The sequence below is a fragment of the Alligator mississippiensis genome, chromosome 4 (genome assembly GCF_030867095.1).
Source record: "Alligator mississippiensis isolate rAllMis1 chromosome 4, rAllMis1, whole genome shotgun sequence".
NCBI classification, from domain to species: domain Eukaryota; kingdom Metazoa; phylum Chordata; order Crocodylia; family Alligatoridae; genus Alligator; species Alligator mississippiensis.
Genome location: NC_081827.1, coordinates 58,404,192 through 58,430,037, shown reverse-complemented (window position 1 = coordinate 58,430,037; position 25,846 = coordinate 58,404,192). Strand labels below are relative to the sequence as shown.

General features: G+C 45.4%; 1 long non-coding RNA gene across 3 annotated transcripts in view; it reads right to left on the bottom strand.

Moving 5' to 3' along the window:
• Positions 1-25,846, bottom strand: part of LOC132250008 (uncharacterized) — a 236,750-nt gene that overhangs the window by 199,892 nt on the left and 11,012 nt on the right. The window contains exon 1 of one of the 3 annotated variants that reach the window (XR_009461582.1): positions 17,239-17,427. The exons of the other annotated variants lie outside the window; for them this stretch is intronic. This is a non-coding gene — a long non-coding RNA (uncharacterized LOC132250008). Of the gene's footprint in view, positions 1-17,238; positions 17,428-25,846 lie in introns of those variants that run through there. 3 annotated transcript variants of the gene reach the window in all.

The window sequence follows — 25,846 nt, the reverse complement described above, 5'->3', positions numbered from 1 at the left end:
AAAAATGCAAGGTCACCATAATCTTACTGAGCGAAAGTTAGTAATTTCTCAGCTCCACCAGTGCTAAGAATTGAAAGATCCATCATCCCTCATGGATGAATTTGATTGAATATTATTCTAATAAATATCTATTTCCCTCCAGCACACATGCTATAAGTGTGAAGCAAATTAAGACCTTGTTAACTGAAGAGCAGTCAGCTGAAAGAAGAATGAAAAAATGATGCTTTTATGCAGCAGTATATGCTAATTGCCTTTGATACATACTTCTGTCTGAAAAGTATTTTAACAACAGAACAACCAAAAAGTGAAACTTGTAGATTGTCATTAACATCCTAGAATTTCTTTAGTTATAATTGCCAAGAAGGAAAATAATAAAAAGTCTCCTACTTTTTACAGGCATCTAGTTTTATCCAGATATCACTATCCTTCTGTAGCACATAGAAGACTAATTTCACTGAAATAAGTTGGATGGCACAGGGGTAATACAGGCAGAATCTTCTCTATGTTATTTCTTTAAGACACCTAGACCTAGACTAGGAGCAGCATGTGCAGATGTTCAGTGCTGTTGGAAACAGCAATTTGCTGCTCCCAGGAGAAACCCAAGGTGAGGACAGGGGTGGGTGGGATCAGGTTGGGGACTAGTGGGTTCATGGGGAGGTGTTGGCTGATCTGGAGTGGGGTTGTGGGATCAGTGGGTCTGGCAGATCTACAGAGCTGTTGGTGGGTCCACAGAGCAGAGATGCTGACCAGCTGGTGAGGGGGGCAGGGAGAGAACCAGGAGACTAAATATAGCCCAGTTAGGGTCAGGGAGGATGAGCAGCTGAGCTTTCCCAGACCTGGGGCTGCCCTGCAAACACATATAGGCATTCATGAGATTGGGTTAAACTGATCTTGTGCTATGTTAGTGCACTTAGGGGAACTAACTTAGATTGGGTGTGCCATTGTGGGGTTATTTAAGCACCCTGCACACCTGAACATAATTGAGCTAAGTATAGGCAGTCAAAAATCCCAAGGCTGAATTGATTCAGTCTTTGGAGGTTAGTCTAAACTACAGAGATTAAACTAAGAAGCAAATGAACATACACTCACTTTTGATTCAAGACATGTAGCCACATGCCTACAGTGGCTCAGGCCAGAAGCCAAGGGGCGCTCCTAGCCAAGTACCTCTCCCAGCCTGCCAGCCATTGCCAAAGGGAAGATAAGAGAGAAGCCCTCCCAGGCTTTTTCCCCCTTCCTACTTGTGGAGAGGGCATGGCCAGGCCCCAGCCCTGGGCTAGCACAGCTGAGGTCAGGGGGAGGAGCACTTTAAACTCCCCACCTGAAAACCCAGCTTGGGGTTTCCCCCAAAGCATCCCCACTCCCAAAGCATCAGCTGTCAAGGCACTAGCTGCCCTCCACACAATACCACCTCTGTTCTCTCCCTTTCTCCCCAAAGTGAATGACTGCTGCTAGCCACTGCAATGCTAAATCTTGCACCCAAACTCTCTGGTGACTTTTCGACTGAATGGGGAAGTGTGAGGAAGGTCACTTGCAGTCTGCCTCCCAGGTGTCCTGAATCAACCAGGCTCAGCCTCTGTCCCATCAGCGCCACTTTATCAGCCTTGCCTAGGCCTATGGATGTTTGAGGCTGGCAAAGATGAGGAGAGGGGAGCACAGATCTGTAGGGGCAGCTGGCAAAGCCTGGGCTGCAAAACTCCCTGGGAAGGGGGTGGGCAGCTGCTCAGATCCACTTCATTTTCTCCTCTGAAGTGTAGCATCAGGTGGAGGAGGAGCAGAAAGGGGCAGGGGGAGATGTGCTGTGGGGAATGCTCAGCCTGCAAGTGACTTATTAAGTGGGAGGTGTGAGGGGTTATGTGTTGGGGGTGGGGGGTGCTGAATGGGAGAGGTGTGTGTGTATGTGTGTGTGTGTGCATGAGGTTGTGTGTGTATGGGGGGGTGTGGGGAGCATGGGGTATGTGTGTGTGCATGTGGCAGAGGTGTGTGTGTGGGGGGGAGTGTGTGTGTGCTTCCACACGTGGGTTGGGGGATGCATGTGTGTGTGTGTCTGTTTGCGTGCATGCATGGGTGGGTGCAGGCACTGTAGCTGCTTCCTGAGCACCTTGAAGGCAGTGTGTTGGCCAGCAGCCACCGCGTCTGCTGCAGGGCTGGAGCAGGGGGTGAACAACAGCCTGGGATGGACTGCACCCTGCCAGGCAAACCCCACCTGACAGCCTGGTATCTATTTATCCTGTCCCATAATAATCACCACTTCTGGCCAATGTAAACAGCAGAGGGACAGTGTAAGCAGCGAGAATCTAACCCTATCTTTCCCACTCTTCTCCATGGTAAATTATTTTCTGAGGAATAATCCTGATGCAATTTGCAGGAATACTTATCTCAGGCCATTTTTTCAACAGTTGTTAGAGATTTTTTTTCTCACTGCAGGAAACTACAGACTAATTAGAAATGCAGCTGGGTCCTTCTAATTACATGAGACTTAAAAGGGCTAGTTTATTACACCCTGACCAGTGAGTTTATTACTTACAAGTTAAACAGAAGACAGTCAAAGTTCCTCTTGAAACCTGGGGGAAGAGCCGGATCTGCCTGCTCATCCAGCTGGGCAGGGGGAAGGTGTGTGTTCCTGGGTAGCAGCAGTGACCCGAGAGTGGCAGAGCAGGAGTGAGCTCTGCGTCCCGCCAACAATATGTGGAACCTGCAGCTCAGGGGATGGTGGCATGAGGCAGCCTGTGCATGAAGCAGCTCCACGGCAAGGCTGAACAGGCAGAGCAAGGCACATGCCCCAAGAGTTCCAGGGGCCCTGGTGTTCATGGGCACTAGCAGCTGGGCAACAGCATGGAGGCAAAGCCACTGCAGCTGTAGGTGGGCACCTTGGTGGCTGGACTGGCTGTGAAGGATGAGCCCTTCGTGTCCACGGCTGCCCAGGCCAGCTCGCAGGTGCTGGCGGGCCTGAAGCCCAGCAGCCACCTGCTGCAGGGCTCATGTGCCTGCAGGCGCTGCCACCACCATTGTGCCCCTTGCACAGTGCCTGCTCATCTATGGGGTGTGGTGGTAGCAGCGGTGGCTGCAGGCACACAAGCCCTGCAGCAGACAGCTGCTGGACTTCAGGCCCACTGGGACCTCTGAGCCAGCCTGGGCAGCTGCAGGCAGGAAGGGCTTATCCCATGCAGCCAGTCTGGCTGCCACGGCACCTACCCACAGATACCATGGCATCGCCTCTTCACCGATGCCTGGCCAGCCACTGCCCATGCATGCCAGGGCCCCTAGGATCTTTGGGGTGTGTGCCTTGCTCTGCCTCTCCAGCTTTGCTACAGAGCTGCTTCACATACAGGCTGTCCATGCCGCCACCACCACCAGCTGCAGGTTCCTCATATTGTTGGCCGGGTATGAAGCTCACTTCCACTCTCTGCCAATCTCAGGTCACTGCTGACATCCCCACCCCTGCCAAGCTGGATGAGCAGGTAGACCCAGCTCTTTCCCCAGGTTTCAAGAGGAACTTTGACTGTCTTCTGTTTAACTTGTAATTAACAAACTCACTGGTCAGGGTGTAATAAACTAGCCCTTTCAAGTCTCATGTAGTCAGAAGGACCCAGCTGCATTTCTAATTAGTCTGTTGCCTGCTGTGGTGAGAATAAAAAATCTCTAACTACTGCTGAAAAAATGGCGTAAGCCTTCCTGCAAGTTGCATCAGGATTAATCCTCTGAAAGGAATTTACCATGGAGAAGAGTGGGAAAGATAGGGTTAGATTCTCCAGCCAGCCCTCACTGCTCCACCTAGGAACTAGAGGGGCAAAGCCATCCCTGCTCCCTGGAGCAGACAGCCCAGCCCAGGCCTGCAAGGCATACTGGAATGCTGGGGGACTGTATGTATCCACTACTGAGGGGCCGTGTTGCAAGTACCACAGCAATCAAGGTTACTCAGTGCACACATAATGTTCCACACTTACTCTCTTCTGGGTTTCAGAAGCATGTCTTGTGAAGGGGAGTTCCTCCCTTTTACTCACCTATCATGACTTGATGGAGCAAAAGGAATATGAAGAAAGGAGGCTCCAATAACAGGAGGTACTCTTACCCCAGGAATGCTCACTTAGGCATGCACCATGGGGCTCCACCTCCCCCACACCCCATCCATGTGCCAGCCAAGGTGTTACTTAAGCAAGTGCATTAACCTTGAGTTGTTTCAACTATGTATGCAGTCAAAGTCCATTTGGATGCAAATAATTCTTAGTCCCAAACTTCACATATAGTTCCACACAGGTATGTTTCCACAAATCATGGTTTTAGTGATTAGTCGGGGTGAACAACAGTCCATTCCAGTCACTTATCTTTCAGTGATCCTTCCCATAGGCCATTGAAGTCATCTTTCAACAGTATCTTGCAGACAAATATAACTAAAAGGATATTGGCCCCTAGTCTGGATCAAGACTGGTCTCCCAGTCTTCCTTAAGATTCCCGCCAGGCACTGGCTTGGGTGATCTGACTGGCTTCAAAGGAAAAAAAAAGGAGAAATGTTGCCCTGCAGTGCTCTTCATCCCATGCCTTGCAGGGGGCTTCACACTTACTTATCTTCTCTCAATGGCACTGTCCAGGTGTGAGGTGCTCCACCATAGTCATGGCTCCTTGTAGCTGCAAGAGTCTAGGGAGAGAACCCCCCTGGTGTCTCTATTTGTGGGCTCTCATGTCCACTGCTGGTATCCTGTGTTCTCTGATGCACCAAAGCTAGGGTGCTCTCCTTGCCGTCCCAGCTCAGCTCTGGTACCTGAGTTCTCAGGTGTGGATGAGGGGTCGCATCCTCCTGGCAGCCCCTGTCCAGCTCTGCAGACCAAGACCTCTCATGGGTCAGAGGTAGACAGCTGCCTCAGTCATCCCCAGCTGGCCCCACTGCACTGGACCTCTGGCATACTGGTATCAAGGAACTTCCCCTGCCATCTCCACTCAGCTTCACCACCTGGGAGCTCTGGTGCTCCGGGCACACCATTTATGAGTCACTCCCCGCATGCCCGCCAATGTGCTGGGAGTAAGTCATTTTAAAATGGCACGCCTGTGCCACGTACTCCTCCATGGCTCTAGCTCCAGCATCTGCAGGTAAGTAGAGGCCATCACTAGCTCTTCCCAGGCTAGTGTCCCCTATGAGCTGGGGCCACTTGGAGTGAATTCTGCCCCTCTCATGGGGCACTCGCCCCTGTTACCACACCACATGGCAACACTGTTGTTTAACTTGAACTATGAAGGGGTCTGGGACAGAAGTTTCATAAACCAGTTTAACCTAAATCAGTTAGGTCTGATACTATAATCCAACCAGGTTTATCTTAAACAAGTTTCAGCCATTTTGAAACTGGTTTATGTGCACTGACTTTCTATTACAGGTTTAAACCAGTTTCTGATCACTTATACCAGTTTATATGTAACTTCTGTTCCTAGCCTTGGGCATTTAGATCAACCCAACTTTCGGTATGTCAATCTAAATGTAATGCCTGTACACATCATATGGGTCTTTGGGAGAGGGTGGGAGGAGTGCTTGGTTATGAGCCAAATAATACCATAGGGAGAAAAATCTATGATCTTTCCCTGGCAAAGATCCCACTAAAATTTTCGATTACAGTGCAAGGAAACAAAGTTGTAGAGAAGATGACATTCACAGAAAAAAGGAAATCCATACACTAATTCCCATCAGACAGAGATGCAGGTGATATGATCTATCACTATCTAGCTCAGTTAGCCCCATCCAATAGATAAAAACAATTTAGTGAATGGCAATAAAAGAACAGCCCTTGTGTGCACTTCTCCAATTATTTTAACTGAGACTACAATTTACAGCAACTGTTGGTTAAAATTTCAAGTAGTGATTGATTGAAACTAATTGCCATCAGGAGCATGTTTGGTTGCCTTTCTAGAATTAATTGTTCAATTCACATAGAACACAAAACAGAATCTTGCAGGCAACCTCAGCATGGAAACAAAGAAATGAATAGCCCTTCAATGACTAAAGGTATCTGTCTGGCATAAGTATGATAGACACTGGCCAGGTGCTGTAGGGAAATATGGACTACTACAGCCTGCACATGTTGATTTTACTGACAAACAAATTTCTGTCTCTGGCTGTGTTCAACCAGCACTGAAATTTCTCTAAAGGCTTTAACAATCCCTTAATGCAAAACCATTGCACTGAGGGTATGTCACTGCTGGGTAATGTATTTTCAAATGGACAAGCACTGAAGGAAATTAATAATCATTGTATCAGGCTTCAGACAGAAAAAAATATATATCAGTCAGATTTTAAGATTAACACTTCATTTTGTACCAGTCATCTAGCATTATCATTCCTCAACTTGTGCTAAACACATCTTATATTGTCCCAGAGTACCAAAGTCATCTTTTAATTGCTGGCTGTAGCAAATGCCTTTTGTGTATATGTCCCTGGATAGGATGGATTAGTATAAATGCAAGCAGAGCCTGTCTTGGACCCCTGATGTCTGGAACTGGCAGCGGAAATAAAGCAATGAACTCACTAATAAACACTTAAAATAACTGCTCTGTCATACTTTAACCAGAATTAAAAGCAACCAGTTTTGGAGGCAGCAAAGACATACCTCATCTAAGTCTCTCTGATAGGCATATATAAACCTAAGTATAGCATTATTTCTACCTTGTTAGACCACAAAAGCAAGACCTAAAAATGGTGACACTCATTTCTGAAAAAAAGTACCTGATTTTAGGTTATCTCAATAAAGTTTATATGAGTATTGTGTATATTTTATCCTTTGTTTTTTGTGCCTGTACAGTCAGATTCATGGTAAAAAGGCAATATTTTTCAGGCAGAAAGACCTTTTGACATTTTTACTTTTCAAAGTAAAAAGATAAAACTTTAGAACTTTAGAACTAAAGTCGTCTTCTTCTGTAAATAGATGGCAAGTACAGAATTTTGTTTGAGTGCTATACTGTGTAAGGGTTGCATTAGAATTTAGAAGCTAATCCAGCTCCTACTAGAGCCAGTCATAGAAAATGGTTGGAAAGGGCTTAAGAAAGTGATCCCTTAGGAATAATGAGTATTTCCACTGAATTCAGAGCACGCTGGATCAGCTTTGCTTGGGATGAACTAAATGACTGACTTGTGGCTTCAACTCTCCTAAGAAATGTAATCATCTTAAATGAATGACAATAATATTACTGTTCATCTTTATGTCCCAAGGTTCTTAGCCCTCTTCTATAAGGAAGTTTATGCAGAAATAAAAGTCCAAGAGTTACTCTATACTCCACTGTAAGTAGAAACACATAAGAAGTTGTCTCACAGCTGTACTTTTGTATTATTTTTATCCAAAAATGTAGACAGTGAGTGTAATTTCCTTAAAAATCAGTTGAATGTTAGCTGACATTTGACTTGATAAATAAAATCAGTAAAATATATTTGATACATACTTATTCACAAGTAGCATATAATACTTACTTGAAATAATAGTATGTGATTAAAAATTGTTTTGGCTAAACCAAAATATCAGTTATTCCAACCATTAAAATCTCCTGGCTATACTTCTAGGTGATGACAGTACTATATTTAGTTACTGAGTACCACCAGCTGTCTTGCTAACAGACATCTGGCATTTTCTTTAATTGAGAGATGCAGTGTGTGTGAAATGATACCACTCACACTCACTCATGATAATACTAACATGACCTATTTGAAAGCTCAGAATTTTACTGCTTTGTTCAGAGAAATAACAATTGGTGCAGTACAATATTAAGAACTGAAACATACACAGTACTTTTATAGGGACTTGTATATAGATTTGGATCCACATTTTCTTAAGCTCCATTGAAAGGACAGAAGGTGAAGCAAAAGAAATAGAAAATATAGCCTGCAACATTTTGATTGTATCCTTTTTCAGTAAGCCCTGTCTCCACCCTTTGATGGTATGTTTTCAACTTTTACCATATAACATTGGGCTACATCATACCATTCATTTTAGGCAAAACTGATTCCAGAAAAGTCTTTTCCTTTACACCTAGTTGCATAATTAGAGCTCAGTGAATTATTTTTCAATTGATATTTTGCTCATGAAAAAAATACAGTTTTGATCAACTCTAAACTCTTCGTGAATTCCAGTCAAAAGTCCCAAAATAAAAACTTTAAAAATGAGGTTTCTCCTCCTCTTAAACTCATATGGCCCAATGGTTGGGACTGTGGTAGATGTAGATTCAAATTTTCTCTATCCCTAGGTCACAATGAGATTTTTAAAATATCTCTCATTTCATGGGAGAGGACAATAACTAATGGGCTATTGGGCTTTCTGAAGTGGGCCTCTCTCATCTTGAAGTTTTTCTACTTTGTATATGTAATTATATGTTCACTGAGAAACCTGAAAATCCTGTTCCTAGGGTTGTGCCAGGACCACTGGCCCAGAGAGAGACACGCATCCATACTCATTCCTCTTTGACAATGATACTTAAGAATGTTATACAAAGTGGAACAGTTTAACAGGAGCCCAGAACACCCTATCACCTGGTGATTCAAGCATTTTCTGAGAGGTGGCAGGCTACGGTCCAAATCCCAGCTCTTAACTAGCCAGAGAGCAGAATTGAACCCAGGTCTCCTACATTCCAGTTGTGTGTTCTATGTCAGGAAATATAGGGTACAAGGTCAGCATCTATTGCCACAACTTCCTCCTCAGAACCTAAGTCCCATCTTGGATTGGCCTCCACAGGCACCTACAGGCTCACCAATTACTTGCCTATTTACTGAACAACTATCATCCTCATATTGAGAGCCTGTTGATGAGCACTTGGATTTTCTAAAAACTGCCCCCAAATGAAACCTTTCAATCAACTCAAAACTATGTTTTGCTTTTTAGTTTGATTGTCAAACCAAAAAATCAGTTGTTCACACAGCCCTAGGTATATAAGATATAGCTAACAAAGAGACTAAATAAATACAGCACAACCGCTCAACCGCTCAATAGTTTAAGCACTCAGATGGAATTCAGAAGATCTAAATTCAGTTCCTTAAACAGATTTCTCTAGATCAGCTGGTTCAAATCCTCACAGCTTCATAACAAATGTGTCTTAGTCTCACTGCAGCTATGACAATCTAAAATGAATTTCCAACCACACAATGTGTATGATACTTCTCAAGAGCACTGTAAGGAATAAATGCATTTACATACGATATACACATAGACACTACTTGGAAACCAATTTGCCGTACACAGTTTACAGTGTGGATTTGTAAGTCTTTAAGTGAAACATGTTTTCCAGCATACTCTGTTATGAAACACCTGGGCTTTATTGAGATGGAAAATTGCCCAGTATGCTATGACAGATCAATGGTCCAAATATCCACAGATCTGTGAATACACACTTTTGGGGATGAAGTCTGAGCTTTCACATCAAAGATTGTTAAAAAGACAGCTGCAACCTTTTCTGTTTGCAAAATAATCTGGAAGTTCACACGGTCAAAATTAAGTATTTCTCACAATGTGTAAACTGTGAAGTGCATTTGAAAAGTGAGATTTTAATTAAAAATTAGTATTTCTGTCTGACATCATTTGGGACCACTACACAGCAAAGGAATGCAAACTACTTCCATACTGCATTAGTGTTGATTAACAAGCAAAAGAAGATTGATAACCCCCTCGCAGAGAGCCCATAAAACTGTTTAAGGAAGGATGATGCCACAGTAGTGCTTTTGCCATCCGTACAGTGAAGTATGAGCTACAAGAGCAGGTTTTCTGCTTTTTTTATTCCCTGCCACAGGGGAAAAACTGGAAGGGATGTACAGGCTCTTAGTCACTATTTAAGAACACTCTTTTCATAAGAGTGTGAACCATAAGAGATTTATTTTCCATTGCAGTTCACAGCTCCTGCATGTTAAAAGCCTTCAGACTCCTGCAGAGAACTAAATCGAGTGCACAGACTGCAACCAGATAAATAAAGTATATCTTAATAAACTGCCAAGTAATAACATGAAACTACTACTTAGCACTGCATTACTTTCATTACTCACCCCCCATTCCATGGCTACTTTTGTAGCTCTTAATTCCTGTTAAAAAACAGTTCCCCCTTTACATTTAAGATAAAAGATAACTAAAAAAAGGTGGTGCTGAATGAGAACAGAGCTACTGACATAACGCCACACATAATTCAATGCAGGTACATCGGAAAGTTCTACAACAAATGACTGAGTTAGAAATATGACATAGCAGATAAAAGAGAAAATGTTGAATGTCATCACTTCCTTAGAAAAGTTATTTTCTGTAGAAAACTGCCCCAGCACAGCTGGTCCTTTTCATTGAGCAAAGCACTTGATCCTATGGGACACTGGACAATGAGCTCCCTACTTGCAGAGATACACCCCCAGAAATCTCTAGGGCATGCCTCAGTAAGCAGAAAAAGCCAGGGAGGGTTTCCCACTTAGAGATACATGCCCCAGAGATCCTCAGCCATGTGTTTCTGTACATAGGGAAGGCCATGCAACCACTCCCAGAGACTGAGGGGCCCAATCCTGTGTGGAAATTCTAGGGACATGCAGGAATGGGTCCCCCATGCCCTAGGAGTCCCTAACATTGGATATGGAGAGCAGGCAGCTCTGGGATGCCCACGCTCTCCTGCCATAAAGCACATAGACATCTGCCATGAAAAAAATGGCACAAATTATTATTACTTTTGATCAGGGTCACAAATGTGGGCATTTATGGTGCAACAAAGGGTATGGATATATATTTTCTTTGGCTTTGTGCCATCAAAGCAATTGTTATGGAGGCACCAAAGTGACATCCATTTGTAGCCTAAGTGCTAGGTGCTACTCAAATCCAAACTAAGAGACTATTCTTGCTTTGGAGAGCTTATGTATCTTAAGGTATAACAAGTTGGTTCCAACAAACAATCAAAGGTCATCTGGGAAGGAGGATGAGCATTAAATGAGAGGTCAACTTAGTTACATGGGCTGCTTAAATGTCATGTGTATATTTTGTGAAAGAGGAAAATGAGACATTGATGGTATCAACAGGCACCTGCCCACCCAGCATCAGTTGGCAGTTTACTGTGGGCATCTTAAAAGTAGTAGCAGTTGAAGAAGAAAACAAGACACCATGAGTTATAGTCATGGCTGGAAAATAGATTTAGATCACAAATTCCTAGCCTCCAAGTTATTGAAATCACTAAGTCTGAGCTGAACTGATAAAATTCCCCCCAAGGTTACAATGCCTAACATTTTAAAAATGATAAATCTTCTGCTTCCTAGTTTGAAGACAACATTAAAGATAAAAGAACCAGGAGACTGCATTTTACCTCTGAGGTTAGCAGTCTACATCTAAGATTAGCATTCCATACCCAAGTTATTTTTCCCGGTGGGCCACCCATAATGTAATCACACAATCACATGAAGTTGAAACACAATTGGTTTTTTTTCTGAAGCTGCCATAATTCTGCTCCAGAATCTAAGCTTGTATTTTAATACTTTGGAGTTGCAAGCCTTATTAATTGCAAAGCGTTTTTATGAAAACAAGGCAGCAATATTACCCCCAGTCAGCTGACAGTTTTAAACAATAGTTTAGGGAGCTACTTAAAGTATAGACATTTCACTGCCAGTCACACTGTAGAAGCACCAACCTGATGGATCCGCTAGTCACTGGCTACTCTAATGGACTACCATAGGCAGAGGCATAACAAGCTGTCTCAGCACCCGGGATGGGGGTGGGAGGGAATGCAGACCACTGTGGGGTGGGGAGAGAGAGAGAGATGAAAGGGAGAGGATTCTGGTTTTTATCTGCTAGAGCTCTCTACAGTCTTCACTTGAATGGCAACTCCTGCTCCTTCCCTGAAAGCATGAGTATTATGCTGAAGCACAGGCAGTGGCACAGGCTTTCCAAAGGCTGCTTCTAATGCCCCTTTGCCCCCACCCCACATCACTTGGGCCAGGGCTGTGACTCCCATGACAGAGTTTCTCGGGTTGGGGGTATCATTCCAGATACACAGGGCATGGGATTGTGCAAGGCTTTTAGGGCTGGGCAAAAACTCCTGGGAGTAAGGGGCCATACTAACACCCCCTCATACTCATCACTTGGGAATGATACCCCGCTCACTGCCTACCCACCCCCAACCTACTTGGGCTACTGGCAATGGGACAGCTAATGGCTGTGGAGAATAGTGGGGGATTCATTCTACACCCAATGCAGTCACCTCCAGCCTCTGAAAAGAAGGAAGAAAAGACTAGGCACTTACACACATGTGGAGCCTGCTCTGACATGCTAGAAATCCAGTGCATTGAAGCAGACTCGATTAATCAAGTCTGCTGGAGCACATAAATTGACATGCTCTGGCAGCCTCACGTATCACATGTATCAGTGCCTCAGCATGTCTCCGCAATGAGAAAATGGCAGTGGTGCGCTTTGAACTAAAACATGTTTTATGTGCTTCAAGATACATCACCACCATTTTCTCATTGGAGAAGCATGCTGTGCCACTGGTACACGTGATGTGCAGGCGCTTTTAATTAGTGCAGCTCACTAATTAAAAGCATCTAGCACTGTGTCAGAAACACATGTAAAAATGCCCACTGATGCCCTACCTTCCATAGTACCAAGTGATTCAACTGTCTTCTAGCACCAACCCACATCCTATGCACCCTTGTGCATTCATAACATTCTAGCTATTCCCTCCCCAGCTGCTGAAACCTTTGCGTTCCTCTGACAACTTTTACAATGAATTGATAGTTCCAAGATCAGAAGCACATTGGCAAAGTTTTCAGTTCAAATACATTTAATTCAATTTAGTTAATATCCAACCAAAAAGAGATACTGTACTGACCAAACTGATTTGCATCCATGGGAAAAATTGAGGGGATCTGTGATGCATAATTGTGGGAATCTCTGTATTACTAGGCACACCTACATGTTCATTAATGTTCAGTGCCTACTGTGCATTAAATTTAGTACTTGTATAATCAAGTAGTAAATGTGTGGTAGGCTGCCATACAGCACAGTGTAATCACATGCTTTCTGCATGACGCTTAATGCGCAGTAGACTAATACTACTGAACGTTAGCGTATGAGCATGTTTTTTTCTCACTGATCTGTAGTGGTCTGTCTGATAAGGTCCAGCATATAAAAACTAGTCATTAATAGCACATTGTGCATGTAGGCCTATATCAAAGTCAGATTTGCAAAGATATGCAAAAATCCTGTCATGAATTACCTGTCTTTCAATGGGAATTCAGCACTTTCATAAACCTCAGTAGGCACCTATCCCAAACTTCTGATACCTCCTTATATTTTAAAAAATTGACTAGATTGTAATTCTGGAATGAATGCTTCTGATGTCTTCAAAGTCTGCTTAGTCGGTGAGGTTGTAGATTAAATGTGATGCTCCCATCCCTTTAGAAGCATAGAGGAAAGCAAGCCAGAGTAGGAAAATTTGAATAAGTTCCCAAAGATGGATAGTGCTAGCATCCCCTGCAAGCTCCTCAGAAGCAAGACCCTCCCTGCAAGACCTCACTGTCTTGTTGAGAGACAGGAACAGGAGGAAAGAGAGTTACAGTATTTTCTCACATGCAGCATGAACCAGGATATAATACATACTGGGCACATCTACACAAGATGTTTACTGCTCAGTAGACTAATTAGCCATGTAGTAAACATCTCAACATCTACATATGAACCCCTATTAAGCTGAAGGAAAAGAATTTTCTCCACAGCAGGATAGTACTATCCAGGATAGTACTTGTGTTTACAAATACTATCCTGCTGTGGAGTAAAAAACTCTGCAGCATGTGTATGGACGAACTGGCTGGGGCATAAGGTTGCTTCAGTGCGGGAACTGCCTGCCCACTACCCCTTCACTGAAGCCACTCTTAAGCCCCAGCCAACCCCTCTGCAGCACGATGAGCCAAGAGGAACAGCCCCAGGTTGACGGATGACCCCTGGGACCCCTAGCAGCCAGGACTGCTTTGCTCAGATCAATGTGCTGTGATGCCAGGCACATGTGCAGAAGTGCACCCAGTAGCAATAAGCTCCAGAGCGATAAGATGGGGGCAGAGCATTAATAGCACATGTAGATGTGCCAACCTTGTTTTAGAAAGGCAGAATGAATGGGGGAAAAATCCTTGTAGTAACTGAGTAGCAGCAGCCAAGTAGCAGACCCTACTCATTGTTCTGCTCCTTTCAAGTTGTGTACAGATTTTACTTTTACTTATGCAAATAACTGGCAGAAACTCTTTTTACCACATTTCTTGTATATAATGCACATGCAAATTTCCAACAGCTGGTTTTTGGGGGGAAGTATGTGTTGTAGGCAAGAAAATGGAGCAGTCACTCTATTAAGCTTGTTCCTCTCCACACTTTACTAAGTAAATTAGAGTGGAAGTTAATGTTACCAGGAGCAGCTTTCATGAGATACAGGCACAAAACAGAACTGATTATTGAATAGTTAGGCCAAGGCCCACTCCTGTAGGAACTATACTGCTAGGCACTCAAAATGGATAGGTAGATATTTAAACAAGAGCAGATATTGCAAAAGGGGCTGGCATGTTCAACAGAGGCCCCAGGCTGTGTGGAACTTGGAGGCTTTTGTGCTGGCCTGTACAACTGCTAGCCCCTCTCCAACATCAACAAACATTCAGCAAAAGCTGCAAGTCAAACCACAACATTTTCTGCTGGAATCTCCCCTTCCGTGTGTTTTTCCATGTGAAGGAAATGTCAGCCCTTAAATTCTAAGCTATGAAATTGATTCTCTTAACCTTTATTCACACCAAACAATGCATGCCAAAGTAAGCAATTGCATTGTGGAAGCAAGGGAACCAGGACGTCACCTTTGCCTAAGTAAAGTATCTCAGACAGGTTGTTTTCTGTAACTCCAATAACATCCAACCAAACAAAAACAAAACAAAAAAAAATCATCAACCACCACCGCCACCACAAGAATGAATTTAGGGAAACATAAACCTCATAAACCATACCCTGCTTTTATATGTAAATTGCAGTGGGTTGTCTAATATTTTCCCATGCATATTTATCTTATAATATTTTCAAGGACCTAATCATTTCTCTTCCCTGAACTGTTTGTATCACTGCAGCTGAACAGCCAGCTGGAAGACAGCTGTATATTGTCCAGCATTAATTGGTTTTAAGTGTTTCTCTGCGTACTAATTGCATGACATTGTCCACCGTTTCATTTTTATTTGAATGGGCTGAAGTGAATGCTGGTGGCAAAGAAGGCAGATCTGAAATCATGACTATTTGCTCTTTTTTGACAACCATTGCTTTCCTTCTTTTACAGCAGCAGTTTCCAATTACACAACACCATACCAAAGGAAGAAAGGACCTCTGAAGGTGAACTCAGGGTGTTCCAGAATAGGAGAATAAGACCATAAGAACTGCCATTTACTGGTCTATCTTGCCCTGTATCCTGCGTCACCCAGTGGCAGAGAGGGGATGCTGAAGGGAGAGTTAACTGGATATGACCAGGGTTTTTTCCACTGCTGCTCTCCTACTTGCAGCCTCTATCATTTAAGGTCTAGGAAGCTCTGAGTGGTCATGTCTACACAAGACAGTTACTGTGCGGTAGATTAATTAGCTATGCAGTAAATGTCTTGGTGTCTCTACACACACCCCTATTAGTGTGGAGTAAACTAATTTACTCTGCAGCAGGATAGTATTTGTAAATACAAGTACTATCCTGATGCAAAAAGCTTTGCAGCAGTGTACGTGTAGATGTTGCCATGGCTGGCTGAGGCATGAGGGTGCTTCAATGCAGGAGCTTCCTGCTGGCTAGTCCCACACTGAAGCACCTTCGTACCCCAGCCAGTCCCTCCACAGCACATTGAACCAGAGGGAGCAGTCCCAAGGTGGCAGGATGATCCCCAGGCCCCCCTGCCAGCCCCGGCTGCTCTGACCTGGCTCACTGCACTGTGGTCCCTGGCACATGTGGAAACACATGCCTAGGAGTAATAAACTCCATTGTGATAAGTACCGGAGTTTATTGCAGTGCATTAATAGGCACATGTAGACACACCCATTCAGGGGCTGTACCCCTAATTCCCATGCTCAATTGTTACTGATGCACCTTTCCTCTAAGACTTTGTCCAATACCTTTTTTTAATTGAACTAAGCTGTCAGCTTTTACAACATCTGGTAGCAATGAGTTCCACACTTTAATTGCACACTGTGTAAAAAAACCCTTAATTTTGTTATTTTACTTTCTCTTCACCATTCAGTATTTTGTAAACCCTTATCATGTTCCCCCTCAAGCATCTCTTCTCTAAACAGAAAAGGTCTAGCCTTTTTAGTCTCACCTCATATGGAAGCCCCTCCATGCCATGCCACTAATCATCCTTGTAGTCCTCCTCTGGACCTTTTCTAGTTCTTCTGTAATAATGACGGTGTTGTTTCCTGAATGCCTTTTCAAACTGAAATGGTCAGTCTTCTCATTGATTAGTAATTGTACCAAATGACTTATAAAAGTTCAGTTCCAACCTTGTTAATACCTTTGGTCACCCAAAATAAATTCTTTTTAACTTTCATGGTGGAAAAAAGGCCTTCTATTTTATGATTTTATAACCCTATCATTAGAAATCTTTGAAACAGCATTCCACCCCCAGGTTCTGTTCTGTGGTTATGAACTTCATTTGATCACTGCCCCATCAATTTGACATTAACTGCTACAATTTACAACTGCTCAGGCTTTCCACCTATTATTGTCGTACCTCTGCAAGTGCAAGAAAACGGCTGCCCAGGGGAAGTTTAAAAGAATGCAATGTCTTGTTAAAACCTGAAAGGGCAATGAAGAGGAAACCCCCCCCCCCCCCCAAAACAGAAAACCAAAGGTCTGATAATGAATAATGCTTTACTCCCTGCTGTGAACACCGGTGACCTGGCATGTAGACCACAGCAAAGTAGTGAATAATTCACTGAGAGAGTCATAGGCCTCCCCGTAGACCACAGCATTGCTTTGTCTCACAAATATGTTCTCCCACAGAATGAGGCTTGACAGGATGTTTCAGTCTACAAATGTTTAAACAAAAGGCTTGTATGAGGGGATATGCAAGAAGAGCACCTTGTGCTACAGAAATCCAGTTTGCATAACTATTTATCCATTAGCAGTTGATTCATAAGTCTATAGGCACTGAAATGAAGTGCAATGAGAGAAGAATCACTCTGATGAAGCTGAGGTATAAAGCTCATGTCTGATTACTAATGCACACAAAAATCCAATTCCACCTCAAAGAATACATAGAAGTAACATTAATTGTCTGACCTGAAACCACAAGAGCTTGGTCACTGCAAGTTACAGCTGACATCAACTTGATTTTCTAAGCTTTGTGCATATAAAAGGGCAAAGTATCCCAACAAGTTATATAGGCTCATCCCAATTTCCAAGAGATTTGCTTTCTTTGCTTTCCCAGACTGACAAGCCGCTCTGAGGAGAGGTCTTTTCTGTTTATTTTCAGTCTGAAAAGAGAAAAGGCTGTCAGGTCATGGAAAACAATACAAGACTGGAGTTTGCACCTTCTTCTGTGGAGGGGGCACAGGACTGAGGCATTCCTCTGAGGAAGTGACAGCTCTGTTAGGACTGTAGAAACAGAACTGGGCAAAATGTTATACTTGAAATCAGCCTGGATTTGAACTGGATTTATTAATCAAATCAACAGGAGTTGTATGTCAAACAGGCTACAGAAACTTTCTGGCAGTTATTTGATTTTTATTTAGCTTGAGGCTGCTGGAGTTCAGGATGGGTCAATGGGGGAAGACTTAAGGCAAGTCACTAGGGGTAGGTTCTGCTACTTTTACTCTGGTTGAATAGCCCTATTCATTTTACTGAAGCTGCTTACACGAAGGGACTTCTCAATGCCAGAGTAGCAGTATCTAGCCTATAGTATTTTTCATGTGTCTGACTGACTGAGCTACTTCCAAGCACTATAAAATTAGTGTGGATTTTAAGAGAATTTAAATAGCTGGGATTTTTTAGTTCTAGCTCTGGTTGTGTCCCCTTTTGGTTTATGGAAAGAGTATCTATGAAAGGAAGGACATTATGTCTTGAGTGGGATGCTAACATACAGCCAGCTTCCCCTCTCATATATCTGACCAGCGCCACTTGTGTTGGTCTACCATGATTTGGTCCCACAGCACCATACACCAGGGGAGCATAGGTTCTTCATAATCATAATTATGATTATCACGTTAAAAACCTTTCAGGCTTTTCCATTTACAGATCATTGACCAGAAAGACTGAATAATGACTCACTTGAAGTCATTACTATTCTTTCCAGTAAATGCAGATTCTGCACATGTGCATTAAGTCTCTTTGAAATACGCACAGTAACCTACTTTTACAGCTAATCAGAGAGTCCTTTTTAACTATTTTCCTCATGGCTAGAGGTCTTGATTTTCACAGCAAAATTGCAAGCTTGACTGATAAAATGAATCCATTTTGGGCTAAGTAGCTACTCCTTTTTTTACTGTGCTTTTAACTAAGATCTTCGCCTTCATTCTCCTCATATTTATTTAAACTATAAATCCCCTTTAATATCTGGTATTCTTGTTCCAAACTCTGGGCTGTATTTGTTAATGATTTTTGACTGGTTAAAAGAGATTGTAGAGGCTACACCTAGTATTTACAAGGTTCTACCACAATCTTATTATTTTTCCAATCATCAAAGTCATATGATCCCATGATGTCTTCACAGGAAAATTAGAGGATTGTGGGCTTAACTGCTCGACAGTTAGGTGGGTAGGAAGCTGGGTGCAGAGTAGGACCCAGAGAGTGCATGCACACAAGCATGCACATGCCTCTTGTCCCGCCTCAAACCCCTCTGAGGTAGGGCAACAGGCACATGCGGGAACAAAAAAATGCTCCCCGTGCTGCAAACTTGCAGCGTGGGAAGAAAATTAGACCCCTGGATATCCAGTGGTCTAAAAAAAAGCAAAGTATAAAAAAATGGGGCAGGGCACGGTCCCTGACCATGCCCTGAAGCAACTAGAGACTGGGTCCTCCACAGAGACTCTCTGGCTGCCAGAGCATCTCTATGGTTGCCCCTCGCCCTGGTGCTGAAACACACGGCCAGCGAGGCCACATGTTTCAGCACCAGGGCTCCAGTGCTAGTGAGTAAGGGGTTGGGGGTGCTGGAGAGGGGAAGGGACTGTGGGGGGGACCCCCAATGGCCCCGACCACTCCCCCAGCCTCTCATAGATTTCATAGACATTAGGGCTGGAAGGGACCTCGGAAGATCATCGAGTCCAGCCCCCTGCCCAAAGTGCAGGAAGTCAGCTGGGGTCATAGGATCCCAGCAAGATAAGCATCCAGTTTCCTCTTGAAGGTGTTCAATGAAGGCGCTTGAACAACCTCCGGTGGCAGGCTGTTCCAGACCTTGGGGGCTTGGACAGTAAAGAAATTCTTCCTTATGTCCAGCCTGAAACGATCTTGTAGTAGTTTGTGACCATTCATCCTCGTCATCCCTTGGGGCGCTCTGGTGAACAAACGTTCCCCTAGATACTGATGGTCACCCCTGATAAACTTGTAGGTGGCCATCAGATCACCCCTGAGCCTGCGCTTTTCCAGGCTAAAGAGCCCCAGGGCTCTCAGCCTGTCATCGTAGGGTCTGCTTCCCTGACCTCTGATCATGCGCGTGGCTCTTCTCTGGACTCTCTCAAGCTTCTCCACATCCTTTTGGAATTGTGGAGCCCAAAACTGGACGCAGTACTCCAGCTGCGGCCTCACTAAGGCCGAGTACAGGAGGAGAATGACATCCCGGGATTTGCTTGAGAAGCATCTATGGATGCAAGCCAGCGTTTTGGTCGCTATACTAGCCGCAGCATCGCATTGCAGGCTCATGTTCATCTTGTGGTCAATGCTGACCCCCAAGTCTCTATCTTCCACAGTGCTAGCCAACATAGCACTGCCGAGCCTATAAGGATGCTGCAGGTTTTTTTTCCCAAGGTGGAGAACCTTGCATTTATCGGCGTTAAACACCATCAGATTCTCATCCGCCCACTTGCTGAGCCTGTCCAGGTCAGCCTGGATCACCCGCCTGTCTTCTGGTGTGGATGCTTTGCCCCAAAGTTTGGTGTCATCGGCGAACTTGGCCAGTCCGCTTCTGACTCCAGTGTCCACATCATTAATGTGGTGCTCTCCTCCCCCCGAGGCCCTCAACCCCTGCCAAAGCTGGCCCCTCCCCCCACCAACCCCCCCCCCAAGGCCCCTGACTCCTGCTGCAGCTGGCCCCTCCCCCCACTAGCCCCTGCCAGGCCCCCAACCCCTGCCGTGGCCGGGCCCTTCCCCCGCCAGCGCCCCTGAGGCCCCTGACCCCTTCCCTGGCTGGCCCCATACCCCCAAACACCCCCATACCTGCCCCCCCACCCTACACTTAAAAAAAACCCAGCAAAAAACCCTGGCATTTACCAACAGTTGAAGCTGCCATGTGCCTGACTGGGGCCCCACCCACACAGTGCGGGGCAGGGTGACAGCCCCGGCAGCCCCAGCCTGGGCCCTCCTGCCCCTGCGCTGTCCTGTGCTGCCCTAGGGGCTCTGCCAGGAGGCCCTGGAGCCCCCCACCCCTGCTTCTCAGGTAAGCAGAGTCTTTTTTTTTTCCATTTTTTTCTGATCTTTTTCTGTGGGGGGGTGTTAAGTGATGGTGCCTGGGGTTGTGGGGGTAGCCTTGGAGGTCTGGAGTGCAAGTCGGCGGGTGGAGCTGGGTGGGGAAGCCATTGGGGGGATCTAGGAGAGTGGGGGGTGGAGCTGGGGGGCAGCCATTGGGGGGCTGCAGCAGCTGGTGGGGGATGGGGCCAGGTGGAGCAGCAATCAGGGGGCTGGGGTGGGGCATGTGGGCCTTGCAGGGGGGTGGTAGCCCTTGTGGCCCTTGGGGGGCCATACCCCTTGTGTGAGGGATGAACTCCCTGTTGGAGGGCCGTACCCATTGTGAGAGTGCCAAACCCCCTGTTGAGGGGCTGAACCAAATGAGGCCAGGAGGACATGCTTTGACAGGCCAAAGCAGGCCACCACACCTGGAACATCTTCCGGGTGATAGCTGCCCAGATGGCCGGGCAGGGGGCCCAAATGGCAGTAGTGCTGTACAAAGGCCAACCCTGCAACTGCAGTCCCCTGGCAGCTGACCCAGAGGGGCAGATGCCTCTACTGGCTCTGCAGTCCCCATCCGAGTCTGGCAGGTGCACCACAGGTCACAGCCAGGAAGCAGCCCCCACTGCCAGACTGCTGCAGTGGGTAGAGGGTGCAGGGAACTCTCAGGGCTGCTTCAGCAGTCCAACTGGCACAAGGGGTAGTGTCCCCAGGTACCAAGTGGCTGGGCCCCAGGAGCTCCTGAGAGCTAGTAGCCCTGAGCTACTTGCCAGGGTGGCTTTTTATACTGCTGGGGCCAAGACAGGGCAGCTTTTTATACTGCTGGGGACAGCACAGGTGCTGGCCCCAAGCTCTAGATCCACCTGGCTGAAGATCCGGGAGGAGCCAGAAAGGGTTATTTTGCCCCAAGTGGCACAATTTGCTCCACAACAAAGTGCATGTCCAAGCACATGCGCTGAGGCAAAAAGCCCCGGCTCAAATTTGCACCGCTTCTATTTGAGCTGCTGCAAGCGCACATGCTTGCATGTGTGGATGTGCCCAGAGAGTTCTAATGAACAGATCCGTGTCATCCTGGTGAGAAGTCGCCAGCGGTGTCCCTCAGGTATCCATGCTTGGTTCAGTGCTTTTCAACATCTTTATCAATGATTTGGATGCAGGGGTGAAGAGTTCTCTGGCCAAGTTCGTGGATGACACCAAATTATGTGGAACATGGTCATGCTTGAAAATAGACTGCAGATATAGGCGGACCTAGACAGGCTGGCAAGTTGGACAGATTGGAACCAGATGAAGCTCAACATTGAGAACTGTAAAGTGCTCCATCTGTGGATGAACAATCCCCAACATACTCACAGACTCGGTGGCACCAAACTGAAAGGGACCTGGGGTAATAATAGACCATAGTATGTCCATGACCCATCAGTGCGATGCTGTAGCCAGCAGGTCAAACAATACTCTGGCATGCATCAGCCGATGCATCTCAAGCAAAACCAAGGAAGTGATTCTTCTGCTTTACTCAGCATTGGCAAGACCGCAGTTGGAGTACTGCATCCAGTTCTGGGCACTGCACTTCAACAAGGAAGTGGAAAACCTTGAGAGAATCCAGAGAAGACCCACCTATATGATCAGAGACTTGCAAGGCAAGCCATACAAGGAAAGGCTGAGGGACTTGGGTCTCTTCAGCATAAAAAAGAGAGGACTTGGCAATAGCTTACTGCTATATCAGAATGTCACAAGGCACTAGGGTGTCCTGCTCCTTTTAAGGGCTGGAACTGCTAGGGAGAGAGCCCTAGCAGTCAGTTTTGAGCCCCAGCTGCTGGTTACCAGGGCAGCCAGAATGAGCTAGTGGGCCCACACCTGCCAGCGGTCAGCTGACCAGAAGGGGCAGGGCCTGGCTTGTATATAAACCCCAGGCCAGAGGCCAGGAGGGTAGTTCCCTGCCAGCAGCCAAGGGGGAAGGAGTTCTTCCAGACCAAGGAAAGGGGAGAGGCCTGACTGCAAGTACAGCTTCTGGTACTGTTGAGGGATAGAGCATGCCCTGTGTGGCTCGAATTATGTTATAGCTGGGTGACTTGAGTTACGTTACAGCCTTGATGTTGATTTCTGTTTTAAAGATTGGTGGTTTGGGAGAGGCTATTGAGGAAGGAGGAGGTCTCACTGGGGCCCTGCTATAGTGGGGGGGCCCTGGCACCAGAGAAGGTGTGGCATTTGGGGGTGCACTGACCCTGGTGTCAGTGAGGCACAGAGGCAGGGCTGCAGAGAGCCCAGAGAGGACGGGGGGGCAATTCATACCAAGGCCCAGACTGAACAACGTCAATGCCATCTGCGAGGCTTGAGGCATGGTAAAGGGGCAGTTGGAGCCACATATACCACCCATAAGGCTGGGGTGTCCTGTGACATCTATTTTGGAATGGGACCCACAAGGGGTTTGGGAACCCACAGGGTCAAGGAAATTCATCAGGACCGTGTCCAAGGGGACATGAAGGCAGCCTCCCTATATCATATCAAGACATGGTAAGTGAGAATAGAGGGTGCCCATCAGGCTGAATTAGCACAGTCAAGAGGCCTCTGAGGTAACACAGCCATCCTTAGGGAACCCATCTCATGACAGAAAAATACATCAAGGGCACAGCAAACAACTGTTCACCAGATCATCCTTGGGGGGAAAACCAGGAGTAATGGCCACAAAATCCTGGAAGATCGTTTCAAGCTTAATGCTAGGAAAAACTTCTTCACAGTGAGGGTGTCTAAGCTGTGGAATAAACTCCTGCCAGAGGTGGTGCAATCGCCTACCCTGGAAATCTTCAAGAGGAGACTGGATGATCCCCTCACTGGGGTCATCTGCCCCCAGTTGTCTTTCCTGCCTAATGCAGGGAGGACTGGACCCAATGATCTTGTGAGGTCCCTTCCAGCCCCTTATAGTCTATGATCTCTTGTAAACTGACTTTCTGGAACTCCATTTTTAAGTACCTCTCCTATTCTTTACATGTACCTCATAGCACCCTCAAGCTGGGAGGAAAGTTTAAAGATATGCAGTTAAAGAATCTTTGTTTATTATTTAAAATACCACTGATGTGTTCCCTTTTTGGCAGTTGTTTCCTACAATGAACAGAAACATACTCTTGCTCTCTCTAGTAAAAAGGAAGAAAAGCCTTTTAAAAACTAATTTTCTAAGGTATAGTAGACAGTAGCAAGATTTCAAATAGACAAAAATATGTGTGTGCATATCAGGGGCTCCAGAAACCATGTGACAAACTAATATTTATTGTTCTGTTTCTATGAAAATGAAGACACAAGCAATGTAACATTAACAGCTGCCCCATACTTTTTATGGTCCTATTGTTCCCTCCATTCTACGGAAGAAAAGATTTGGCCCTAAACTCATTGCATTCGGTAGTGGCTAAGAGCCCTCAGAACCTCTCAAGAAGCATTCACACCATGTAGGCCTGGGCCCACAGATTTTAAAGATCAGCCAGATGAACGCAAACAACTGGGCAACACTCACAATGTTTCTTTCATATAAAAGAAAATGGTTTACTTTAAAATGGCACTGATGCAGATGGTCCAAATTTGTAGATAATGTAGACAGCACCCCTCCCTCTTGCACCTGCACATAGAGACCCCCCCCCCCCCCCCAGCTAAGTCCTTACATTCATCTAAGAACAATGACTAGACAAGGTAAGAATGTTCACAGCATTAACCCCAGATGGGTGGGAGACAGAGAGCCCTTGGCCTATAGCTACCACAGGAGCTGCCCAGCCATGAAATAGAGCATGCAGTAAAATTTCTGAAGGGGCAGAAAGGTGTGTTCTCATTATATTCTGAGGAGCTCCAGGGAACAATGTATAATACTTCCTAGAGCTCCTAAAGGCTAGAGACAGGCATTACATATAAACCACTTTAAGAGATCAGAAACTAGTTTAAGCCTGTAACAGAACATAAGTCCAGTGCACATAAAGCAGTTTCAAAATGGCTGAAACTGATTTAAGCTAAACCTGGTTGAATGTAGTATCAGACTTAACTGATTTGGGTCAAACCAGTTTATGTAATGTCTATCCCAGACCCCTTCCTGGTTTAAGTTAAATTAGAGTCCCCCTGCAACCCAAATGCTTTGCAGACCTGGGCTGGGCTTTCTGCTCCAGAGAACAGGGCTGGCCCTGCCCCTCTATTCTCTGGCTGGAGCTCCACCCCCTGTTGCCACTTGCTGCTCCCTCCCAGACCCCATTCCTCCCTCCCATCTCCCACAGCAAGGACCCCCAGCCCCACAGGCCCTAGGCATGTGGTATGCTAGCTAATGCTGAGAGGTGTCTGTGTGTGTCTCCAATTTCACTGGGACAGGCAGACAGAACAGTGCCCACTTAGGGCTTTTTGGAGCTAATCAACAGGTCAGCTGATAATGTCCGTCCATTCCTTCCTTGGAAAAAGCTGTTTAAGAAGAGCTTGAATTAGTGAGAGAGGCTTTTGTTTTGCTGATGGACTGATAAATGCTGTGTTATCAGCTCTTTTCTTGCTCCCTCGCCTATCAGGTTTCCAGACACTATGAAGAAGCAGGGAGATGAAGATTGAAAAGCTCAGTATCATCAGCAGATGCATGCACTGCACACACATCCCTTGCCTCAGAGTGCTAGCCTGGGGCTGTGTAGGCTGCGTGATTCAAACTGGTTCAACCTAGGCAGGTTAGACTAACCTGCAAAGATTGAATCGCTTCAGGCTCAGGCTTTTTGAATATCTGTCCGTAGCCAATGAGTGACTTAACTATGCAGCATCTTCCCACTCAGGCCACTGTACTAAAAGAATAACAACCCTCAATGCTCATAACACAAACTGTTTAGGATCTTGAAATCTGTTTCTTTCCCAAGCTTTTGCCTCCATTGTGCAGGCAGCAATCTATATTATAAGGCAACTGATTAAGGTCCAGATTCTGCTACCTCAGTCTACACTCGGTCCACACCTTGCTCATCAAATTGCCCTATGAGAATGTAAAGTGGAAGAACATGATCCTTAACTCCAAGAAAAATACTATCTGTTTGGAAAATATAAAACACAAACAACATGTGGATGTTGCAAAGATCTGCAAGAAAGGGAAGAGGATAATCAGATTTAGGGTGTCTGCTATTTTTGACCACATGTTTAACTAATTAGGTATCATTCTTCTCATGCAGAGCTAAATATCTTAAATGAAAATAGCCAGAGGTTGCAACACATTTTGCCCTTTCCACAGCTGTTCATTACAGAGCTCAATATCAGCTGACAGCAGGTGAATATGTGGACAACGGGTTATAGATTTATCCTGTTA